Raw genomic sequence first — 23,348 nt, 5'->3', positions numbered from 1 at the left:
CCACCCAGATGTCCCTTAAAAACTCTTAAATACAGTTTAGTCCACCAGTAATGGATACAAAAACTGAGAAAAAAATTAACACTGCATTTTCTATTTATTTTTCATTTTATTTTTTGAGGGGGGTGGCAGGGGACAGAGAGAATCCCAAGCAGGCTCCATGCCCAGTGTGGAGCCTAATGGGGAGATCGATCCTGAGTGGAAGGTCAAGTGATGACCTGAGCGGAAATCAAGAGTCAGATGTTCAAGCCACTGAACCACCCAGGCACCCCCAGACTGCATTTTCTACAAGTCATTCATCCTGAGGGACAGACCTGCCTAAACTCCCTAGCTGGCTACCAGCTGACTGGCTCAGAGGCTGGTACCCTGAGCTCGTTCTGTCCCTAAACTACAGAGCTACGGGGTTTCTGGTTCCACAAGCCATTTACTACTTAGGCGAATACCATGCTCGGATATGAACACTCCAGGTCTGGGTTCTGAAAATACAATCCCTCCTTGTTTGTTTTGCTTGAAAAAAGTTTTGCTTTCCTTTTAAAACCAAAGTTCCAGAAGGGTCTGTGAACCCAAGAGATGTAACGTTCAGATGCCATACTTGCACCAGCTGCGATGTGGGAGGTGAGGGTGTTTGAGAGGATCAGGGGCAGCAGGAAAGACAGAAAATGCCACAGGTTTGAATCTCCTCCTTACAAAATACATGCTACACAGAAACTCAGTTTACATGCACAAGAGCATCTCTACCCTCTACCCTAAGTTACAAATTTATGATTCTTTTTCAGACATGCTGGTGGCAACTGTGCTACCCGAGACACCAGGGTGAGGGTGCCAGGCGACCCATGAGTCTGGCATCAGCATCCAAGCCCAGCTGACAGCCGAGAAGCTCAGTGCTGCCTGGTCCGGGGTGAACTGCAGCTCTGGGAACACTGGCCACTGTCAGGCCTGGGCACAGCATCAGGTGCAGCCCCAGGCTCTCAGGCTAGCAGCACTGCTCAGCTGAAGCTGGGCAAGACAAACTCTTGCGTGAATATGGCAAGCACAGTGCCAGGGAGCTCTGTGACTGTGGAGCCTCACACACACACTTTCACTCACATGCTCATCCACACTCCCCTGTGCATCACTCACATCTTGCTGACCTGGGGTCCCCCAAGCCTGGCCTCTGGGAGAACTCTGACCCCTCAGTTTGGCCAGGCAGACAGACCCCTCCATCCTGAAAAGGGTGGCAGATACCACATGCCACTGGGAGAGGCACTCAAGTGGCTGCCAACAAAACACCTAAAACCTCAATCTCTGGTCCTCAGGAATGGTGTTCTCCTAACCTCTTTCAAAACAATTTACCATCATGGAGGGGCCACACAACCAAGTCTTTATAATTCCCAAGGGACCATCACCCAGTCATTTGGGGCAGTGACAATGTCCCACTGGGCCACGGATGCAGCACCCTCCAGCGGGAGTATGAAAGCAGAAGCCACTCTGTGAGGCACCACGATCTGCTCCCAATACATCCAACGACCGAAGTCCAGCCATCAGGTGCTATAAGTGCTCATTACGACAACATGTTAGCACAAAGACAAACATGGTCACAATGGAATACCCATTGCACGGTAGGGCTGTCATCACACGGTCACAAAAATCATCCTTTGTGTTTCAATGCCCTAAGTGCAGCCATACCATCAGACATTTGCTGATGAAACTACTCACAAAGCCTGACCTCCTGGTATGAAATCCAAGACTAACAACTCCAGACCCCATTTTCATGTATTACTAGATTAAAAGAACATATCACAGTGATAGGCACTGAGTGTTTACCACAGCCCAGTGCGGTCTCAGCTACTCTTACTGTCCCCCTGAGCCTGGTATGTGGTCACCCCAACTTCTCAGACATGATGCTGGAGCACAGAGGGGTCACCTTGCCTCAGGTCAGTGGACAGGGGAAGCAGAGGCTTCTGTGGGTTTGATTCCACAGCCAGACTCTACTAAGAATATACCAGCTTTTATAGTAATAATGTAAACAGAATACTAATTCATAAAACTGCTAATGCAGACATGCACTCAAATCATGCCTATGCCACCTACACAAACATTAATACCACCTTCCCCAAAGGATATATGTTCTCATATGTGTTCCGACAATCACAGGAGCAGCTACTGCTTCTTAAGCACTCACTGGTGGCAGGCACATCACTGACCCTTCACCTCTTGGCATCCTCGTGGCCGTCCTGTGTGCCATACCAGTCATCAGAGAGAAGTCTGGTGCCCCAGGTCACCCCCTATCCCACTGCCCTGCTGAAACCCAGGTCTACCCAGCAAGTCCGAAACACTAAGTGCTGCTTACATCCCTCTTCTCTGAACTGGAAACTGAGGTGACTGTGCTCATGACAGATTCCCCCAGTGCCCATTTTCCCCATCCTGCTTCTGGGAATAGAGCCCCCAAGTTTTGACCGGGCTCCTGCTGCCCAGTTGAAGAGGACAATCAATGCCTCACTTGCAGCCAGATATGAGCAGATAACTAAGGTGGGATGAGCAGGGCGTGAGCAGAGAGCATGCCAGTAGATTCCTGGTCATCTCCATAAAGATGAAGCCACCAGCCCTCACTCCATCTGTCCCCTTCCCCGGAACTGAAACGTTAGCACGGAGTGAGCCACCACGGACCAGCAGGGACAGCACCCTGGGGGGACCAGAGCTGTAAGATGAACAAGGCTCAGGTCCCTGGACAACCCCAGCCTAGGCTACTCATGCCTTGAGCTATGGAATAAACCTATAGCCTGTTTGAGGCACTGAGTCTTGGGGTCTCTGCATGAAAGCATTGGCCTGTACCTGATACATGTGCACAAACCTCATGCTTAGACTCTACTTTTTGAAGAAACAAAAAACAGCCACCGAGCCCCATGGCCCATCTGTAGTATTCCCAATGGCAGCACCTGGACATTCGTCCTAGGTCATACAGGTCTTGTATCCTGCCAAGAACCACGATCTGGCCCAGTGGGGCAACGTGCCTGGCTTCAGGTGCAGCTGTGCTTAAGTCTTGGCTAATTTATGGGGCCCTGGGGCCAGCAGAGGCTTTGAGGACGAAAGGATGGCATCGTCCAGACCAACCTGATGATCGATGTGAGCCAGGTCTTCAACCTCTACTGTGATTCTCAACCTTAAAAGATATTACCTATCAGCATGAAGTAAGAGCTAATTAACACCCAGGAAGTCTGATACCCACACCTTCACAACCGCATTCACTTATGCATCTGGGCAAACCGCAGCATGGTTTCCTCCAGGTTCGTCCAAGTACATTCCTGAGAACGGACCATACAGCTCAGCCGGAAAAAGGCCATCCTATGCCAGTAAAACTTACCAAAAGAATGGCAAGTTTAAACTAGACACTGTTTATGCTCCTAACAGCAGGAGACGTGAGCTCTGTGCCTGGGAAAACCATCTTCAAAGCAACAACTGTTTTCCCAGCTGTGAATACTCCATCCTGGGAAATCTTTTCATACCATTACAAAAATAATTTTGAAAAGATTGAACAAATATTCAGCTTAATCTCCCCATTCTGGTATTTTAGACCCAAAACTGGAGATCTGTCTTGCAGTGACACTGTCTGATTAGCCAGTGACTGATATTCCTTATGAACGTTAGTGAATGCTATAACGAAATAAGCTTCCTTAAGTAAATGCAGTATCCACTCAACTGGAAACAATAAATTTAGTAGTTCCCTTTAAACAGCCAGGAAGTGGAGATAATTCCAGCAGAAAAAGGGGCAAGGCAGGAAACACCCCACTTCTGTGTGTTGTTTTGTGAATACAAAAACTGAACAGAACAAAATCAGTTCTGATAAAGGGGACAGCCTGGCAGCCCAAGGCAAAATCATCCAGGAAGGAGCATGCAGATGTTACCAGTGAGTTCCTGGCACCTCTGAAACAGAACCTTCCATAAGCTTTATGGAAGTGCATGCCATGTCCAGTGCATGCCAGGACAGATAGTTTCAAGACACAGACTATATGACATCCCCCTTCTAAAGCCAAGAGAAAAAAAAAAAAAAAAAACCCGAAAAACAAAAATACAAGCCACTGAAGCAGAGATGCATTTAAGAGACAGGTTCCAAGCCAGCTCTGGTTTCCTAAGCAAGGGAGGTGACATCCCAGCCTCACCTCCAGTGCTGTCTGGGACAAGAAAGTAACAATACTGAGCCTCAAAGAAAGCAGAATGGAGCTGTCTGACCCTGAGTGGCTGGAAAGAGTATGGTTCAGTCTCCAAAATGGCACAAGGACCACATGAGGGTGAGAGTGGGACCCTCACTTCACTAACTCTGCAGAATGAAGCAATGTGTACCCACCTGAAAGCCAACCACATCTTTCAAAATACAGATATGCTAATGTACCAAACCTTTCTCTCTCAACTTCTCCACGTTTTCTGAATTTCTCACCGTGGGTGTGTTTGATTTTTATAAAGTGTGGGGTAGAGGGCTTTGTTTTAAAAAATTAAGAATGATATGAAAAATGGCCATCTTATAAACTGAGTGTGTGTGAAGAGCTCAAGTGTGGGAGAGACACATCCTCAGGTTGGTATCCTAGGAATGGAAGGGCCACTTAAAAATGGAACACACTAGGGGTGCCAGGGTGGCACAGTCAGTGGAACATCTGGCTCTTAGTTTCAGCTCAGGTCGTGATCTCAGGATTGTAGGATCGAGCACTCAGCATGGAGTCTGCCTGAGGTTCTCTCTCCCTCTCCCTCTGCGTGCCCCCCTCCTTCACGTTCTCTCTCAAATAAATAAATTAAAAAACAAAAAAATAACATGCTGGATATCACAAGAGTAGAATAGGGGGTCTTTGTCAACTTTCCTTTTTCATTGTTTTGATGTTATTTTTTTAAAGATTTTTTTTAAATTTTATTTATTCATAGAGACACACAGAGAGAGAGAGGCAGAGACACAGGCAGAGGGAGAAGCAAGCTCCATGCAGGGAGCCCGACATGGGACTCGATCCCGGGTCTCCAGGATCACACCCTGCACTGCAGGCGGCGCTAAACTGCTGCGCCACCAGGACTGCACTGTTTTGATGCTATTTATCCAGTAAAGAGGTAAAGCATCTCCAGGGTACACTGTACACACGCACCTATTTGAAACAAATGGTCTAGTCTCCTCTCTCATCAGTATTTGGAGATGCTAGTCATCATAGCCACCTGAGCCGCAGCGCAGAGGCCCGTGAGCCTGGTGCAGAGCACAGCTGAGGGAGGTGCCCCAGCCCCCTGGAGATGTCACCGAAATCTCTCTCAGCAAAGACAGGAAGTGGGTTGTTCCCAGGCCTCCAAGGTGTGGGGGGGATTGTGAACACTCCAAATCACAGTGGGAACAAAGGTCCCAGAAACGAGCCAGTCAAGCAACATTTGGGTGCCTGCTGAGTTCCAGGTATGTGCTGGGGGTGCAAAGGTGATGAGTGAGCAGAGATGCTGTCTGTCCTTGAGGACACGTGGCCAGAGGGTGAAGGAGAGGCCGGAGGTATGAAAACAGGCAGTTGGAGGGCTGGAGGCTAGCGCAGGGTTTTGGCTGTGAGCTGCTTGCAGCAAGAAGCCACTCCTCACGCAGGCAGCATGCAAGCAGTGCCCATTAGAGAGAGAGCTCCAGGGACTGCAGTGGAAGGATAGGGTGAAGGTGAGTGGGTGGATGAAGTCAGATTCAGGATGTGCCTGACAAGTGGAGAAGAGTGAAGAAGGAAGCAGAAAAGTCCTCCATGGGGAGAGGGGGTCCCAACGGAGCCCCTCCCTCCCAAACAAGTGCCCTTCCTTCATGCTGCCACTGTGGCGTCCAGGGATAGCTGGACTGAGTGAAGGAACAGTGAAAAGGAAGCGAGTCACAGTGCACAGCCAGCAGGGAAATGTACTAGAGCACTCCCAACTCCCCACCCATGAAGGGCAAGGGCTGGGGGGGTGCGGTTTGCTGCCACCAGCCTCTACCCAGCCTCCACCGGGAAGGGATGCTCTGCTGTTCCCCATCACCATAGCCAGCAGGACGAGGTGCCCAAGGATGAAAGCAGGTAGCATGTGCACTGGCCGTGAGAACACAGATGTGTGGCCATCTGTGTGCACCCGGCCCTCCCCATGCACCGCCAATCGGCAGCCGCGTCCCCAGTTCATTCCTAGGCTGCGCTGCGAAGTCTCATGGAGAGAAGATGCCAAGATTTTCCTTATTTTTCACTTTTTCCTCAGTTAAGTTGTCCACTAAAAGAACACTGCTGGTTCACAACTTACAGACACCTGAAAACTGGAGACCATTCACATCATCCGTTCAGTCCTCCCCATGAAACACACCCCCCACCTCAGCTCTAAGCAGCCACATCATGCCTCCCATTTGCTGGGACTCATGGCGGCAGCATGGGGAGCCACCTGCTGGGTCCTGGGCTCTGACCCCACACCCTGGCCCCTGGCCCCACAGAGGTGGGGCACAGCGAACCTGTCCCTGCCCCAGGAGCCAGCCTCCTCTCTGGTAACCACCTCAGTCCCAAGTGGCAGCTCACCTGTTTTATTCAGTGCAGTGCCTCTGAGTTTGGAACTGGATGCGCCCCCTTCGACATCCACGCTGTCATCAATGCCACAAATTTCTCAGCCATTTTATCTTCAAATACTGCCCTTCCTCCAGCTTCCCTCCTCTCCCTCTGACTTCCCCTCCTGGTTTCCCTGGCAACACATCACTGTGTGCATCTGGGGCACGTGCTCACCTCTCTAAGTCAGGTCTGGCCCACCACATAAATCCACAATGAGATTTTTACTTTTGCTATTTTAATTTGATTCCTTTCAACTCTTCCCATTTGCTCTCAGGCTGGAGGGAAAAAGGATAGAATGTTGACTCTCCCTTTATCCCTCAAACACCTTAAATCCATTTAAACTCTTCCAGGTCAGGGCAGTCCCGGTGGCTCAGCAGTTTAGAGCCTGCCTTCAGCGCAAGATGTGATCCTGGAGACCCAGGATCAAGTCCCATGTCGGGCTCCCTGCATGGAGCCTGCTTCTCCCTCTGCCTGTGTCTCTGCCTCTCTTTCTGTGTCTCTCATGAATAAATAAATAAAATCTTCAAAAAAATAAACTCTTCCAGGTCCTCTGCCTCGTGCTTCTTGTGAATTCTGTCCTGTCTTTCCTGCTGACTTTGATGAGGCTCTCCTTCCTTGGACTGTGCTTTTCTACGAGAGCTGTCCTCATTGGGAGACCCTATTCAGTGGTTTTGCATTTGTCCCTGCTGGAGGGTTCGTGAATTCCACTGATCCAACTAATCTCCCTCTGAATTTCTTGACTGGGGGCTCCCATGTTGTGGGTTGGTGCAAATTTGGGTCTGGTTCTTTTTTTTTTTTTTTAATTTTTTTTTTGTTTTTGTTTTTTTATTTACGATAGGCACACAGTGAGAGAGAGAGAGGCAGAGACACAGGCAGAGGGAGAAGCAGGCTCCATGCACCGGGAGCCCGATGTGGGATTCGATCCCGGGTCTCCAGGATCGCGCCCTGGGCCAAAGGCAGGCGCCAAACCGCTGCGCCACCCAGGGATCCCTGGGTCTGTTTCTGACACACAATATAGGTTTGGGATTCTGATTCTCCGTCACAGACTCTTTGCCTGCCCTGGTTTCCTGCTAAGTCTGCCCAATGGATATGAATTTCTAATTCACGTGTGAAGGACACATGGCTCTTGGCTTTGGGATAGGAGCCCAGTTCCACTCCACATATGAGTGTGTGGGTCCACATCTCAGGGCCGTGTTGTTAGAAGAGCAGCCCAGTGGGTGCCCAATTATGATGCCTTTGGGGTCACCAGCAGCTTTGCTTACCAGTCTGGCTTTGAGTTTCTTCATTTCTTGCACACTGCTTTCTTTAATCACATAATTCTGTTCTCATAATTCTTCGAGCCTGTTTATGTGTTGGAAGCAGAAGGGGGTATTTCTCATGTCAACCAATACACCAGACTGATGGAAGGTCTATATACATGTATTACTTAAAATGTCATCATAGCCTGAATACCGTGAGCCTACGGATCACCTTGGGAACATAGCCTACTCATGTGGCACACAGCTCTTCTCTGGTCACACTCACATGGCTACTAACTCCCAGTTCATTCTCCCCCTGACTCCCAGCCAGCATGCAGGCCAACAGCTTCTCTTGAGTACAGTACATGTAGCTTCCAGGCATGAAAGCTGAGAATGGTTAAGTGATGCTCACAGTTTTGGGATAAGCGTCAGAGCCTAGACCGAGGCTAGGGATCACAGCCATTCTCCACCACCAGGCCCTAAGTTGGGACCGGCTTTGAGGCTCTGTTTGCAATGACATCTCAGGGCCCCGCATGTAACCTGGTGCAGATGCCAGCAAAGATGTCTTTCTGCTTACCAGGCAAGTACTTCTCTCCTCATTTCATCTGAGGGGACCCGAACAACATGCACCCACACCCCAAATGCCACTGAGAATGACTCATGCCCTCGCACCACACAGTGTGAGGGCTACACCAGAGCCCGTCTCATGGAGCAAAGAGACTGTAGGCAGGCAAACAACACAGTATAGTGCAGCCAGGAGGCTGAGCAAAATGACCAACCAACCAGAGGTGAGCTAGCTGCCAGGCACTCCTAGATAACGAGAAAGAGGCTCCAGCAGTGGGCCAAGTACTTGGTTTGTGGGAGGACTTCACCCAAAATGGCATGTGCTCATGATCCCCATGTGGCCACTCTTTACTTCCCCTGGAAATGCTTTGGAGACACCAGACATAAAAGAACTCACATCAGCAATTTAAACTGATGTGGAAATGTTGGGGTTTGGAGCCAATGGCCAAGAGAGAATTTTTGAGACATCTTTGGTGCAAAAAGGTGGTTTTTATTAAAGCATGGGGACAGGATCCATGGGCAGTAAGGGCTGCTGCTGCTGCTGCCCCAGGAATTATGAGGGGCAACTGATTATATTCTATGGAGCTGGGGGGAGGGGAAGGCAGGGAAGTTTCTGAAAGGATTTCCATTCTCTAAAGGACTGGAGGCCTAGCCAGTGTCAAGCTAAAATGGTTTTTCCCTCTAGCATGGCATCACCATTAAGATGGGGAACTTCCTGGAGGAATGTTCTACTCTGCCTGTCTCAATTATTTGTCAAAGGGCTGCAGGTTATAAGGAAATTTAATTTTATCTACATTTCCTTTTGCCTTCATTCCCCATACTGAAAGCTAACCAATCAGCTGTCAAAATCTGGGGTCTCCTCTAGCCACGGGGTGGAGCAGGCCTGCACACTCAAATGCAGCCCAGGCACAGGAATTCCACTGCCTGTCTCACAGTCCCCTCGTCCTCAACCAGGAGGCCACAGGCTTTCTGAGGCAGCCAGGGGACACCTCACTGCACGCCCCTTATTTTTCTGTAATGGCTGGAGAAACATAACCCCAAGGGGGCACAGGGTAGGACAGGGTTTGGGGAGGCGGTGGCAGCCGTCAAGACCTCAGCCTGGGGGAGGTTGTTCAGGCACAGAGGCCCAGGAGGCCAGTGTGGAGCCTGGAGGCAGTGGGACAGCCCTGCACTGTGAGGGGCAGAGGGGCCGTCTGCTCAGGATGGAAGCCATAAACAAGAATAACTCGACTGGCAATCTATGTGAAGCAAAGAGCAAAGAGCTCTTGCATAAGGAGCAAGTTTTCAGGGATCCCTGGGTGGCGCAGCGGTTTAGCGCCTGCCTTTGGCCCAGGGCGCGATCCTGGAGACCCGGGATCGAATCCCACGTCGGGCTCCCGGTGCATGGAGCCTGCTTCTCCCTCTGCCTATGTCTCTGCCTCTCTCTCTCTCTCTCTCTCTCTCTCTGTGACTATCATAAAATAAATAAAAATTAAAAAAAAAAAAAAGGAGCAAGTTTTCAGATCAATACAGAGAAGACAGGCTTTGCAACAGAACTGGTACAAAAACCAATGGGTATCCACAAACCAAATGACCAATATGTACATGGAAAATGACCATTTGCGATTGTAATTAAAGAGAGTGTAATTAAAGCAATCGTGAGCTACCTTTTTCTCTTGTTATACTAGAAAACATGAAAACAGATTATGGTGCCCAGGGCTGATGTGGGAACTCTCTTACACAGAAAAGAAAATATATCCATTGTGAAAATACTGAGGACATACTCCAAGATATTCACCATAGGGTAATCTCAGGATGGCAGAATTAGTCTTTCTGATTTCTTCCTCGTGGTTTCCGGTAGTTTTTCTTTTTTTCTTTTTTTTTTTTTCACATTGGTCATGTATAACTCAGGAAAAACAACAAACATTGCTTTTTTAAAATTCCACTTTGCTGAGTTACTTTCTGCTGACCACAAGGAAGCAAAGCTACAAACATCTCGCTGGCTGGCCGCAGCAGCAGTAAGAGCATTAGCAATGGATGTGCCGACAGCTGGACTGGGGTGAGGGGAGGATCCTGTTTTCTTTGGCCCAGAATGAGGACTGCCGGTCTCCATGGCAACAGGGAAAGCTGATCAGCTTCCAACTTTTCTGCAATTCTCCAGATTTGACAAATGAGTGTAGAAAACCCATTGTAGAGACTGAGGGGCCGCACACACTTGTGGCAGGCCTAACAGACCATGAGCTTCATGGGCCCCAGCCACCTCTGAATAATGCCCAGTAAGGCCCACCACTCCCAGAAAACTCCTGGAGAGAGAGACAGGATGTCACACATAGGCAGGGCAGAGGAAGCCATGTCAAAGCCGAACTCAGCTGGATGGCCCTGCCACAAAGCTAGGACCATGCCCCAATACCAGCCCACTGGCAGTTTCCAGAACTGACTAAGCCAGGGGCACACATTGCCAAACCCTGGAAAAGCAAGTTTTACTTTCACCTCTCCTAGTTCCTAGGACACTTTTATGAGCACTGCCATCAGGATGACTAAAACAAAAGCCAGAGAAACATCAGACACTGGTGAGGAGACAGAGGGGCTCATCTTGCACAGGATGGTGGTGGAGACATAAGACTGAACAGCCGTTCGCCCTGGATGCAAAGCAGTTCCTCAGAAACTAAACATGCACGTGGCACACACAACCCAGCAGTTATCCTCCTGGGGGTTTACCCCAGAGAAATGAAAACTTATGCTCATGGATGTTCATAAAAGTTTTATTTTGTAAAAGCAAAAATCTGGAAACAACCCAAATGCCCTTCATTCAGGGAGTGAATGGTTAGAAAGGGAGGATGCAGGGCAGCTGTGTGGTGACAGTAGTTGTGCCCCCTGACTGGGGTGGTGGCCATAGCAACCTACACCTGTGATAGAGCTGCACATGCAAGCACACCCAGAAGCACACACATATCCATACATGTAGGACTGTACACACGGGCACACATGCGAGCACACACACATGCCAGCATAAGTGCGAGCACACGTGAATATATGCATAAGTATACACATGGAGGGGTTTTCCTGGGTGGCTCAGCAGTTTGGCACCTGCCTTTGGCCCAGGGTGTAATCCTGGAGTCCCGGGATTGAATCCCACGTCAAGCTCCCGGCATGGAGCCTGCTTCTCCCTCTGCCTATGTCTCTGCCTTTCTCTCTAGGTCTATCATAAATAAATAAATAAATAAATAAATAAATAAATAAATAAATAAATAAATAAATAAATGAATGAATGAATGAATGAATGAATGAATAAATAAATAAATCTATCTTTAAAAAAAAAAAAGTATACACATGGACACAGACATCACCACACATGAGTGTGTACACATGTGAACACACATGCAAATACACACACAAATATATAAGTGCATGAACACACACAAAACTAGTGAAATCGGAATGAGCTCTGTGGGTTGCACCAATGTCTATTTCCTGGTTTTGAGACTGTGGTTTGTGATCAGTGGGGGAAACTGGGCACATTGACCTCCCTATAATTTTTTTTTGTAACTTACTATGTATCTATAATTATATCAAAAATAAACTCTCCTGGGTTCCCTGCCCAGTGTGGAGTCTACTTAGAAAAAATAAAAAATAAAAAAATAAACTCTCTTTCAGAAAACATCAAAGTGAGCACTCCAAAGACACAGTTCTAAGCAGCCTCTCTAGACGAGCTCACTCTGGGCACCTGGCAGCAACAGCTCCAGCAGGAACAATGGCTCCCTCAGGCAGGCCCAGTCCTGAGCCCACCGTTCAGAAGACAGATACTCTGCAGTGGCTGGGAAAAGGCCTGTTTCTATCACACCAAGAAGAGCCCGTGGTATTATCAGAGGTTGCTGAGAGATCACTATACTCCATGGGGACACAAAGTGGGTAGGACAGGGGCTGGAGCACTAGAGGGGGACTTACATGTCACCCGCTTCCATCCTCCTCCCCACGGGAATCCTTCCAGCATGACCCCTACAAACCCACCCTACCCTGTCTTGGCAGGAGCATGCCTAGGGACAGGTGAACTTGCTACCTCTTATTTGATGGCTCTGACTTTCAAATGTACCCGCGTCTGACAGCGAGAGCAAGAGAGCACTTGCACAAGTGGTGCAGAGCCCACTAAGTCACTAGAAAGCTCCTCAATGACTTAAAAGCAGCCTCGGGGACTCACTGCACAACTACTTCCATCACCCCAAGGTCACTTCCTTCAAACAGTCCTTAGGAAACCAGGACCCCCAACCACCCCCACATGGCAGCTGAGCAGCAGACAGCCCAGATGCCCCCTAGCACAGCAGCACCACCAAGCCTTTAAAATCCTGAGATGACGTTCCCTCTGGGACTTCATCTGTGGATCTGTATTCACTTCTCCTGGCAAGCTGCAGCCAGGAACTCAGTCAGTGGCCTCCCTGTGGGACAGAGGAGCCAGGGACCAGGGGACTCGGGAGGCTAGAGGGCCACACCCTTGCACCCTGGACCATCGGGGACTGTGTCCGGAAGAGAATGCAGGTGTCCAAGCTCATGAATAAGTGGCACATTAGCATCGATCTCTTGGTGGTTCCACTTCCTGTCTGTATAGATACTAATTTTATATTTCAAACCGAATGTTCTCTTGCTGCGTCGTACTCTTTTTCTAATTAGCCATCTGTGTGGAGGTGCCCATGGTACCCTTTCTCCTTGCAGCAATGACACAGGGCCCTCATCAGCCCTAGTTCAAACCCAGAGGCCTGCCAACCCTCCTAGGGACCTAGATAAGGGCCATCTCTTGCCCAAAGTGCAATCCCTGGGCTTCCTTTCCTACTGTCAGGGCCCAGGAACTTTCGGCTGAAAGATCTACATACAGCCTGAGCCACCAGACCTCCGTCAAGCAGTCCTGCTTCAGAGCAGGGAACAAATCCAGGTTGGGAGAAGCTGTGTGGGCCAAGGGCCAGCAGAGGCCAGCAGGGGCCAGCTACACTGTTCAGACCAGGGGAATGCAAACTCTGGGCCAAGGCCCCTGTGCCCGCCTATTTTGGTAAATAAACTTTATTTGGACGTGGCTGTGTCGTTTGTTTACATACTGTGTGTGCCTGCTTCTGCTCCACACGTGCAGCCTGAGCAGTGACAGGGACCACACGGCCCACAGAGCCTGAGACATCTCCTAGCTGGCCCCTGACAGAAGAAATCTGCCATGGCTTTGATTGAGATCAAGGCACTGCGGCGGGGGTGGTGGTGGTGGGGTGTGTGTGTGTGTGTGTGTGTGTGACCAAAAACACTGGCCAGAGTACAAAAGCCAACCATTTTCTTAAAGTATCACAGAACTGACAAAAGAGTAGGCAATCTCCAGGCTCAAACTGGTGGTACCCAGAAGCTAGAATCCAGAGACATCACAAGACATGGGGGCCATCCTGTCAATGCGCAGGTGCCAGAAGTCCAAACTTTGGCTCTGATGCCCTCTCAGGGTGAGGGGATACACCCAAAGGCCAGGGCCCCCAAGGTGGAGAGCCTAGCGGCAGCGCCACCCCAAATCTCCTCAGCCTTTTGACAATTCAGTAAGCACCTTTCTGCTGAAGTTAGATTTAGAAAGACATGTCTGATTTTGTAATAAATCTCTACTATTTTTTAGGGGGAGAGGGCATTTCGAGGGTGGGGATAGAGAGATTATCTTTAATCATGGATGGATGTTAAATTTTACTGAATGCTTTTGCAAGCATGTATTGAGATGAAAAATGGCTGCAGACACAGGCCCTTTCCGTCCTTCTGGAAATATCCAACCTAAGGTCCGGCCTGCATCCGGCTTCTCTTCTCATCAGGTTTTCTCACTTTTTGTGCAATTTTTCCACCTCAACAGTGACTGATGTGACTGTAAACCCAGAGGTTAAGCAACATGGTAAATTAACCATGGCTCGGTCTAAAACAAGTACAATTTTACATACCTTCTGTGTTTTGCTACAAGTTGTATGTGAGAAAAGCCAGTGCAGGTTACTAAAAACAGGAGGCTGTTCCAAAGCCCTCTAAACTCTACCCCAACCCCCATAAAAAAAAAAAAAAAAAAAAAAAATCACCTTGCCTAATTCACCTTCCTTTATAAAACAGATTATCAGATTATTAGAATTGGTTGAAAAATATATACAATAGTAAGCAGTCCAATAATCTCTCATATATGAAAACATAGAAGTTAATTCAACATAAAATGAAACTTGTAACTGTAGCAGCATGAAAAATAATTTTTAATATATGCTTGCTGGACAAGTTAAATGTCCTAACTTGATCCCAATGAGCTACCACTAGGTTTGATTGATTACAGAAAAGTTAGGTGAAGGGTTAACATGGAGAATGTAAGAAAGTAAGGAGTGAAAGAAAATTAAAGGGTTGGGGGATCCCTGGGTGGCGCAGCGGTTTGGCGCCTGCCTTTGGCCCAGGGCGTGATCCTGGAGACCCGGGATCGAATCCCACGTTGGGCTCCCGGTGCATGGAGCCTGCTTCTCCCTCTGCCTGTGTCTCTGCCTCTCTCTCTCTCACTGTGTGCCTATCATAAATAAATTAAAAAAAAAAAAATTAAAGGGTTGGTCAAGCCAGAAAGCTCAATTTCCAAAAGGAACATGGAGCAGAAAGAATCCGCCTGGAAGGAGAGGAGAAGGGCACACTGTAGGGCTAAGCAGAGATAGCGGGAAGACCAGAGTGAGCAGACGGGCCTGCAGGGTGTCCAGTGCGGTAGCAACAGGACCAGAGATCCTCGTGCATGAGCCTCCATCATCGAGTTGTATTTTGACATCATGTGACATGGAAGACAGACCAATGGAGTCTGCCCCATGGTTATTATGGGAACCCCATCCAGGTCACTCACTCCTGGACAGACACTAAGATCTCCTCAGAGAAAAGAATGAAACTTACATGAAGGACATAAAAACTATTCCCAATAAACCACAAAAGACTTTTCATGAAACCTGAAAGCTGATTCCAAAACTCACACGAATAAGATATGAGACAAAGGCAAAGAACACTGTCCCCAAAACAATAAGGAAGTCCTTACTCTACTCAATATTAAAATATGTTTTTAAAAACTAAAGAATTACACAGTCTGGCAAGAAGCAAGTTAATATATAACGATGTGACAAGTTAATGAGCTATTATATAACAAAATTTAGAGAAAAATATGTTCATAATTGTGGAAGAGAGAAGATGGCCTTAATCTTAAGGGGGAAAAATAATACCAGACAGATCTGACATCTGCCAGCACACGCAGAGAGCATCACTAAAGTCAAATTGGGAGAAAATATATGTAATACACACACAAAGAAACATTTCTTGGGGTGGGGTACCTAGGTGGCTCAGTTGGTGAAGTTTCTGCCTTTGGCTCAGTTCATGATCCCAGGGTCCTGGGATCAAGCCCACAAGGTGGGGGTGGGTCCTTGCTCAGCAGGGAGTCTGCTTCTCCCTCTCCCTCTGCACCCCTCTCTGCCCCTGCACTCTTTCTTGAATAAATAAAAATCTAAAAAAAAAAAAAAAAGATGTGATGAAGAAATTCATGGAGAAAGACAAATCCTTAATGAATGACTGGAAATCATCTCAGTCTCTCTAGTGATTAGGAAAATACAAATTAAAACAGGCCTTACTGGAATGGAGCCCTGTGTTGGACTTTGTGCTCAGCACGGAGTCGGCTTGAGGATTCTCTCTCTCTCTCTCCCCTCTGCCCCCCCCCCCCTTTTTTAAAGATTTTATTTATTTAATCATGAGAGATATACACACAGAGAAGCAGAGATACAAGCAGAGGGAGAAGCAGGCTCCATGCAGGGAGCCCGACGTGGGACTCGATCCACGGTCTCCAGGATCAGGCCCTGGGCTGAAGGCGGCGCCAAACCGCTGAGCCACCCGGGCTGCTCTCTGCCTCCCCTCTAAACAAACAAACAAACAAACAAACAAACAAACAAGTCCAACTCTGCACCCACCAAATCACCAGACACAGAAGCAGCAGGGCCCCTGGACACCACACATCATGTGTTCACCTACCAACCCTTCCACCTGCCACTCTGTTTCCAGGTTGCTTTCTTGAACCCAAGAAAAGCAGTCACGCACACAAACGCAATGGACATGCTGGTGCTTGGGAGGCATTTCCACCAGTAAACAAAGAAGGTAAATGATTCTTACCAGGGAGGCCATGAGGACGCCACACTTTCCAGGAAATGCTAAGTAGGAGTTACAACCGACAAGGAAGACCCACAGGCAGACTTGGAAGTACCTCCAGGACACAGTGAGCCAAAGAACATGTTAACAGGAAGTGCAAACCAAAAAGAAAATCTGATAAAATTAGATTTTATCAAAATCCATAATTTCTGCTCTTCAAAAGCCACTGTTGACACAATGAGAAGGAAAGCTACAGACTAGGGGGAAATATGCTTGCAAAACAGAAATCAGATAAAAGACATGTATCCAAAATACATAACCAACTCTCAAAACTCAACTACAGAAAATAACCCAATGAAAATGGGGAAGGGAGCCACGCAAACACTTCATAAAGATTAACTCACAGTAGCCAGAAGGCATGTAAGATGCTCACACCACCAGTGATCAGGGAAATGGTAGTGAAAACCACAAGTAATTATGATTTAAATATAAACAGTTTACTTCGTGTCAATTATACCTCAATAAAGCTGTTTCTAAAAACCACACAACATGGGCAGCCTGGGTGGCTCAGTGGTTTAGCGCGACCTTCAGCCCAGGGCGTGACCCTGGAGACCCGGGATCGAGTCCCATGTCCGGCTCCCTGCATGGAGCCTGCTTCTCCCTCTGCCTGTGTTTCTGCCTCTCTCTGTGTGTCTCTCATGAATAAATAAGTAAAAAAAAATTGTTAAAAAAAAAAACATACAATCACGCACACAGATCAAATAAATACATACATACATACTACACACACAATAAGATACAACTACATTCCCTAGAGTAGCCAAAATTAAAAATACTGGCAATACCAAGTGTTGACAATACATGGAGCACCTGGAACCCTCATGCATTGCTGATGGGAACACATGGTGGTGTAGCCACTTAGCAAGATAGCTTAGCAGCTTCTTAAAAAAGTAAACACACTTACCATATGGCCCATCCAAGTCCTGAGAATTTACCCAAGAGAAATGAAAACAGAAAGCTTTGCGCACAAATATTCATAGCATGCTCACTATAGCCCCCAACTGGAAACCCAAATGTCCACAAACTGGCGAATGGAGAAACAACAGTGGAGTATCACTCAGCCACAAAAAGGAAAGAACTCAGGATGCAGCAGAGCCAGCTTACTGAGACAGGACAAGGGGAACTTAGCATCCCTCCAACTTGCCATGGGCCTCAGGGAAATCATAGAACTTCTCTGGGTCTCCCTTTTCTCTCAGCCCCTTAGCCCTGAAATCGGTGGGTTTGTAATTCCAGTTGGTTGACAACTTAGCATTCAGTAGTCACAAAGTAGAACACAAAACAACAGTGAAGGGGAATTTCTGCTAAAAAAAAAAAAAAAAAACAAAAAAAAACTCAGGCTCCCAGGGACCTGCCTATAAAGATTAGCATCCTCTCATCCCTACTAGTTTAACAACAAAAAATCTACTGCCAGACCAGTAATATTTCTTAAAGCAAAATACCATTAGAATGAAGTATTTTGGCTCTGAGTAAATTTTCAAGGCCATAAAGTTCACAACATCATTTGATAATTTTATAAAGTGCTTATTGGCTTGATGCCCATGTAATTCCTATCCCATTTTCAAGATTACAAAAGAAGGAAAAAAGATGGTCCATATGGAGTAGCTGTGCTTCCTTCCAGAGAGAAGCAACACTGTGACCGGTCAGAGTGTGGCAGTGCAGAGTTTGAGCCACCTCCATCCCCAAGGTCACTGGCCACACTCCTATATGAAAATGCAAGGGGCACATGAGGCTGCATTGGGAGTCAGCCAGCTTATGCACAGCACATCACATTCTGAAAGGACAGTGGCTATTATTGTCAACATGCCCTGCAGACTTCAAGAATGTACTGTCATTCCCAACACGGGACAGTCTGCTCAACAAATCCGAGGTCTTTCTCCCAAGCACATCACCAACATTTATAGTGTGAGAACAGATGCCAAAAAGGAGCTGGTATATCCCTTATATGGTGCTGGGCATAGCTACCAATGCACATGGCGGAGCACCCCACTGACGGGCAACTCTCCGCCCAGTTACACTAGGGGCTGGGCCAGGCAACAGGCAACACTGCAGGTCCCAATCTTCCTCGTGTGCTCCAAGAGGTAACCAGATGCAGGAAACCCAGGTGTGAGTCTTTTCTCTACCCCAGCTGGCCGGGTGACTGAGCAAGTATCAGCCTCTCTGGTCGACTCACGTGTGAAGCCAGGACAACAGCCACACCCAGGCCCGTGGCATCCCAGGGCTGCTGAGTCCCATCAGAACTTTAGTGAATGGAACGATACTCTACAAACATGGGTTCTCACCTGTGAGATGGAGAAAAGAGGCCCCTGCTCACTGCCAGCCACCCCTCCTATCTCCAGACAGCCAAGGCTTGTCCCGGCAATATTCCCTCCCACAGGCTTGCCAAGGCATGCAGTGGCTGACTGGCCCTGAGGGGACAGCCACATGATGCCATCCCCCTGTCGTGTGGCTCAGTGCCTGGGACAGAAACCAAATCATGGAGTATCCTCAGGGCGGGGGTGACCCGTACGAGCAACATCTCCAGCCCTTTCCTTTGACGACTAATAATGGGGTTGCAGCCTCTCTGTACATACATACCTGCTGCCTGAAGATTTAATCCTTGCAACCCTCCCATTGAAAGGGGTCCAGCAACTTGCAGGTATGACTGTCCGGCCCCTAAGCCCAGGCTCACAGGAGGGTTTCCAGATGCCAGGAGATGAGTGGAGACTCTTTGGTCCAAGGCATCATCCTTGGAAGAGAACAGGCCTGTGGACCCCATCCCTACCTCCTGGGTCCCCTGTCCAGCATGGCAGTGGGAGAAAGTATGGCACAGGCAGTACGTCCTTAGTAAGGCCCGTGGCCATCCAGCAAGAACCAGTTACCAAGGCACCAAGGAACGCATCAGGAGGGCTCTGGCCCACCCTGGGAACATCACAAACACTGTCTCCAAGACCCAGACCTATAAGAGCCTGGCCAGGTTAACGGGCTAGCAAGCCGTGCAAACAATGCAGTGAACAGGAAGGAACACGAGGTTCAGAGTGCCCAGGGCTACATAAATGGCTTTCTAGTTCCAGAGTGCATGAAAGCCAGAGATGAGCCTGCTGGGTGTGCCGAGGCCCCACCCCCATCCCCCCCCAGTGGGACGTCTGGCTCTGAGGAGGCTGCCCCAGGGGCCAGAGAGGGCCAGCACTGGAGAAGTTTCAGCCCTCCTGGCATAGGCTCAGGGCACTGGTGCTGTGGGAAGTGGCCACACAGGGTCCCACAGGCCTATGCAGACGGACAGTCCCGGGAGGATGACACAGTGGTCCAAGTGGGGACAGAGGCTTCTCTGTGCTTCATGTGGATTCCGGAGGTTTATCCTGCAGCCAAGGCAGTGCGGGGACAACACAGTACTTTTCCACGAGCTCCCAGGGTAATAGGATGTACTCTCCAGGCCTGGTCCACTCGTCTTCCTTTAAATTAGGTGCAGTGTTTAATGTTCTCCCTTTTATTTTTTTTTATTTTTATTTTTTTAATGTTCTCCCTTTTAAAACTGCCTGACAGGGATCCCTGGGTGGCTCAGCAGTTAAGAGTCTACCTTCAGCCCAGGACGTGATCCTGGAGACCCGGGATCAGGTCCCACATTGGGCTCCCTGCATGGAGCCTGCTTCTCCCTCTGCCTGTGTCTCTGCCTCTCTCTCTCTCTCTCTCTCTCTCTGTCTCTCATGAATAAATAGATAAAATATTTTAAAAAAATAAAATAAAATAAAACTGCCTGACATCACTTTTTCATAATTTCCCACGAGAACCAGAGTGAAGAAACACTGTTATTAGCACAGCTGAAGGTGCGTCCTCCCCGAAGAGTCTCCACTTCTCTGGGTGACCGGCACCAGCAATATAAGAAGGGGTCGTCAGGACCCACGTCCACAAGCACAGCACCTCACTCAGACACCCACCTGAAAGTCCTCCCTGGGCCTGAAAACACGCTGGGCTTCAGCTCCTTGGGGCAAAGGAGAAGCACCAGCTGCCTGTAGGCAGAGAGGTTGCGACCCCTTCTGGCTAGTCTCAGAACCGCACCGACTCTCCGCAGCGGCTGCCAGCAGCCACCCAAGCCTCCACACCCCGGGGAGCAGAAAACTGAGTCCAAGCGCACAGGCTTCTACCAGGAGACTCCTCCATTATGTTGCATACCAAACTAAAATCCAGTCATTAAAAGAGAAACCAGAAGCTCCTGTTTTGTTTTTCAAATTTACTGCAATCAGTATGTACTTTAATAACAAAAAACAGTCTCATACTTTTAAAAAACAACCTGAACTTAGGAAGAGTATCGGCTGTGATCTTAAATTCTAACTTGTGCTGACATCCACTATAAACCCACACTGTTCTGTGGGTCCTGCCTCGTGACCAGCAGCTAGCAACCAGATACTATCAAGAAAGGAAAGCTGGAAGTTTTATGACAAAACTTAAAATCACCAAGGTGATAGTATGGAGTTTATTTTATTTTTAAACACTTATTTGAGAGAGAGCAAGTGTGTGCTAGGAGGGGGGAGGGCGGGGGGAGGGATTGCAGAGGGGAGGGAGAGGGAGAATCTCAAGTAGACTCTGCACTCTGTGCAGTCTGACAGGGAGTTGATCCTATTACCCTGAGATCATGACCTGAACCAAAACCAAGAATCAGATGCTCAACTACTTGAGCCACCCAGGAGCCCAATAGGGGTTTATTTTTAAAAAACTGGAGGAGTAGGGATCCCTGGGTGGCACAGCGGTTTAGCGCCTGCCTTTGGCCCAGGGCGTGATCCTGGAGACCCGGGATCGAGTCCCATGTCGGGCTCCCGGTGCACGGAGCCTGCTTCTCCCTCTGCCTATGTCTCTGCCTCTCTCTCTCTCTGACTATCATAAATAAAAAAAATTTTAAAAAAACTGGAGGAGTATAAAAGCAGCAGTCAAGTATCCTAGAAACAGCCCAAGACAATCATGTGTAATCAAAGAAGGAACCAGGGGCAGACTGAACCACCAAATGGGAGCTTGAGGAGCTCTGAATGCCAGCTTGCACATGCGATCGTGAAAGCAGGAAGAAGAGACACAATCAGGGCTCAGGTGGTGGAGCAGAGAGTAACAAGAATTGGCCCAGGGGACACAGGTCTGCCAAGAGCCTGCATTCAGGACATGATGTAGGCACCAGTGAAACTAGTCAGGCATCCTCATACTGATGCCATGCAAACCACGAGACTTCCACACACAGGAGTGGAGTGGCCTTGTGATCAAATGAGCCGCCAGACCTGGTGGCTTCTCTGTCAAAGAGCACACAGGGAAGTGGTAGCTGGGACCAGTCGGGGTCCTGAAAGCCAGCCAGACTCCCTGCCCACCCCAAACCCCCTGCAATCTGTGGCAGCAGCTGAGAGATGGCCCCCAGGCTCAGCTGAGTAACTTCTCTCTGCACACACCTGCACTCACTGTGCCACCCCATGGCTTCTTGACTGCTATGGCCACTGGGAGATGAATCAGCTCACACCACCTATCAAAAGCACAGCAATGCCTAAGTGGATGCAGTCCTCAAGTGATCTGGACCAAAAGTCATCAAACAGGGCACATATACCCTGAAGGACACTGAGACTCACCCAGGCATGCACATGGGTGGTCTCAGGAGTGCTTTCCCGGGGCTCTAATGCCATGTGCACTCATCCTGAAACTGCTCTGAGAAAAGGTCAGAATGGCCTGCAGCCTGGGAGTTGGCTGATGTCAGGTGGGCCCTTTTGGCTTCCTCCCACTTCAGCACAGTCCTTTACCCATTTTGTGACAGGAAAAAGCCACCTGTGAGGGCACCTGGGTTGAGCATCGGACTCTCGATTTCGGCTCAGGTGGTGACTGCAGGGTCGTGAACTCCACTCAGAGTCTGCTTGGCTTCTCTTTCCCTCTCCCTCTGCCCATCACCTGCTCATGCACACAACCACACACTTTCTCTCTAAAATAAATAAACTAAAATAAACCTTAAAAAAAAAAGCCACCTGTCATCCTGAATCTTACTAGGGAACACTGCTAAGGGCATAAATGCCTCAGGAGCACTAAACAAAGACACAGCTTGAAATACTGGTGTCGCAGAAGTCAACCTCAGTAACTAGCCAGCAACACATCCTTGACCCAGTCAGGTGGTTTCTAATTCTTTCTTCAAAAGAACTGAAGGACTAGTTGTCACCTAATGGCAGACCTTTAAAAATAAATTTTGATAAAATGTGTCCCAAATCATATTCACTGTTTCCAAGTTTGAGGAATTAAGAATGCCACGATGACCAAACTTCCATCCTCATTCACTTATGTTCAGGGCTTATAGGCAGGCATGGGAAACAGGAAGAAAAGCCACACTCGGCCTCGTCCCATCCAAGCAACAGTGACACTTGCCCACAGATGCGTGTGCAAGAAAAGCCCACCATGTCATTATACGATGTACACTTGACCAAATTTTACTTCATGCGCAATAATTTGTCAGAATTCATAGTATCTTACACCACTTGGATCAACTGCATGCTAGGAATTGTAAAGACAGCTCAATAAAAAAAAAAAGGTAATACTTAGAATATGGTGGTAACAAAAAACAAATTTTAAATGCATATACATATTTTTCTGGCAGACTTACGTCAAGCTAGACATGAACATTTTTATGTTAAGATCTGAATTCTTAAATACAGATTCTCAGGCCACACTGCACATCACCCAGGGTGAGGCACCTCTCCTTGTGCACCATGCTGGCTTAGCCCTCAGAGCACCAAACGGCCAGCACCACCCAGCCACTGCCACTGGGTCCAGCTTGTCCTTCAAATGCCCTTTGCAGCACAGCACCCCAAATAGCAGTCTGGAGATCTGGTGGCTGAAGAAAGGCGGTCATGATGTTTGAACCTAAAATTTACTGATT

General features: G+C 48.4%; 1 protein-coding gene across 1 annotated transcript in view; it reads right to left on the bottom strand.

The window, feature by feature from the left end:
* The window catches only part of C6H7orf50 (chromosome 6 C7orf50 homolog), a 147,898-nt gene that overhangs the window by 114,410 nt on the left and 10,140 nt on the right, over nt 1-23,348 (bottom strand). The gene's annotated exons all lie outside the window — the stretch shown is intronic.

The sequence above is a fragment of the Canis lupus genome, chromosome 6, assembly GCF_011100685.1.
Source record: "Canis lupus familiaris isolate Mischka breed German Shepherd chromosome 6, alternate assembly UU_Cfam_GSD_1.0, whole genome shotgun sequence".
In the NCBI taxonomy this organism is placed as follows: domain Eukaryota; kingdom Metazoa; phylum Chordata; class Mammalia; order Carnivora; family Canidae; genus Canis; species Canis lupus.
The sequence above is the reverse complement of the archived record's forward strand: the minus strand, read 5'-3'. Positions and strand labels throughout refer to the sequence as shown.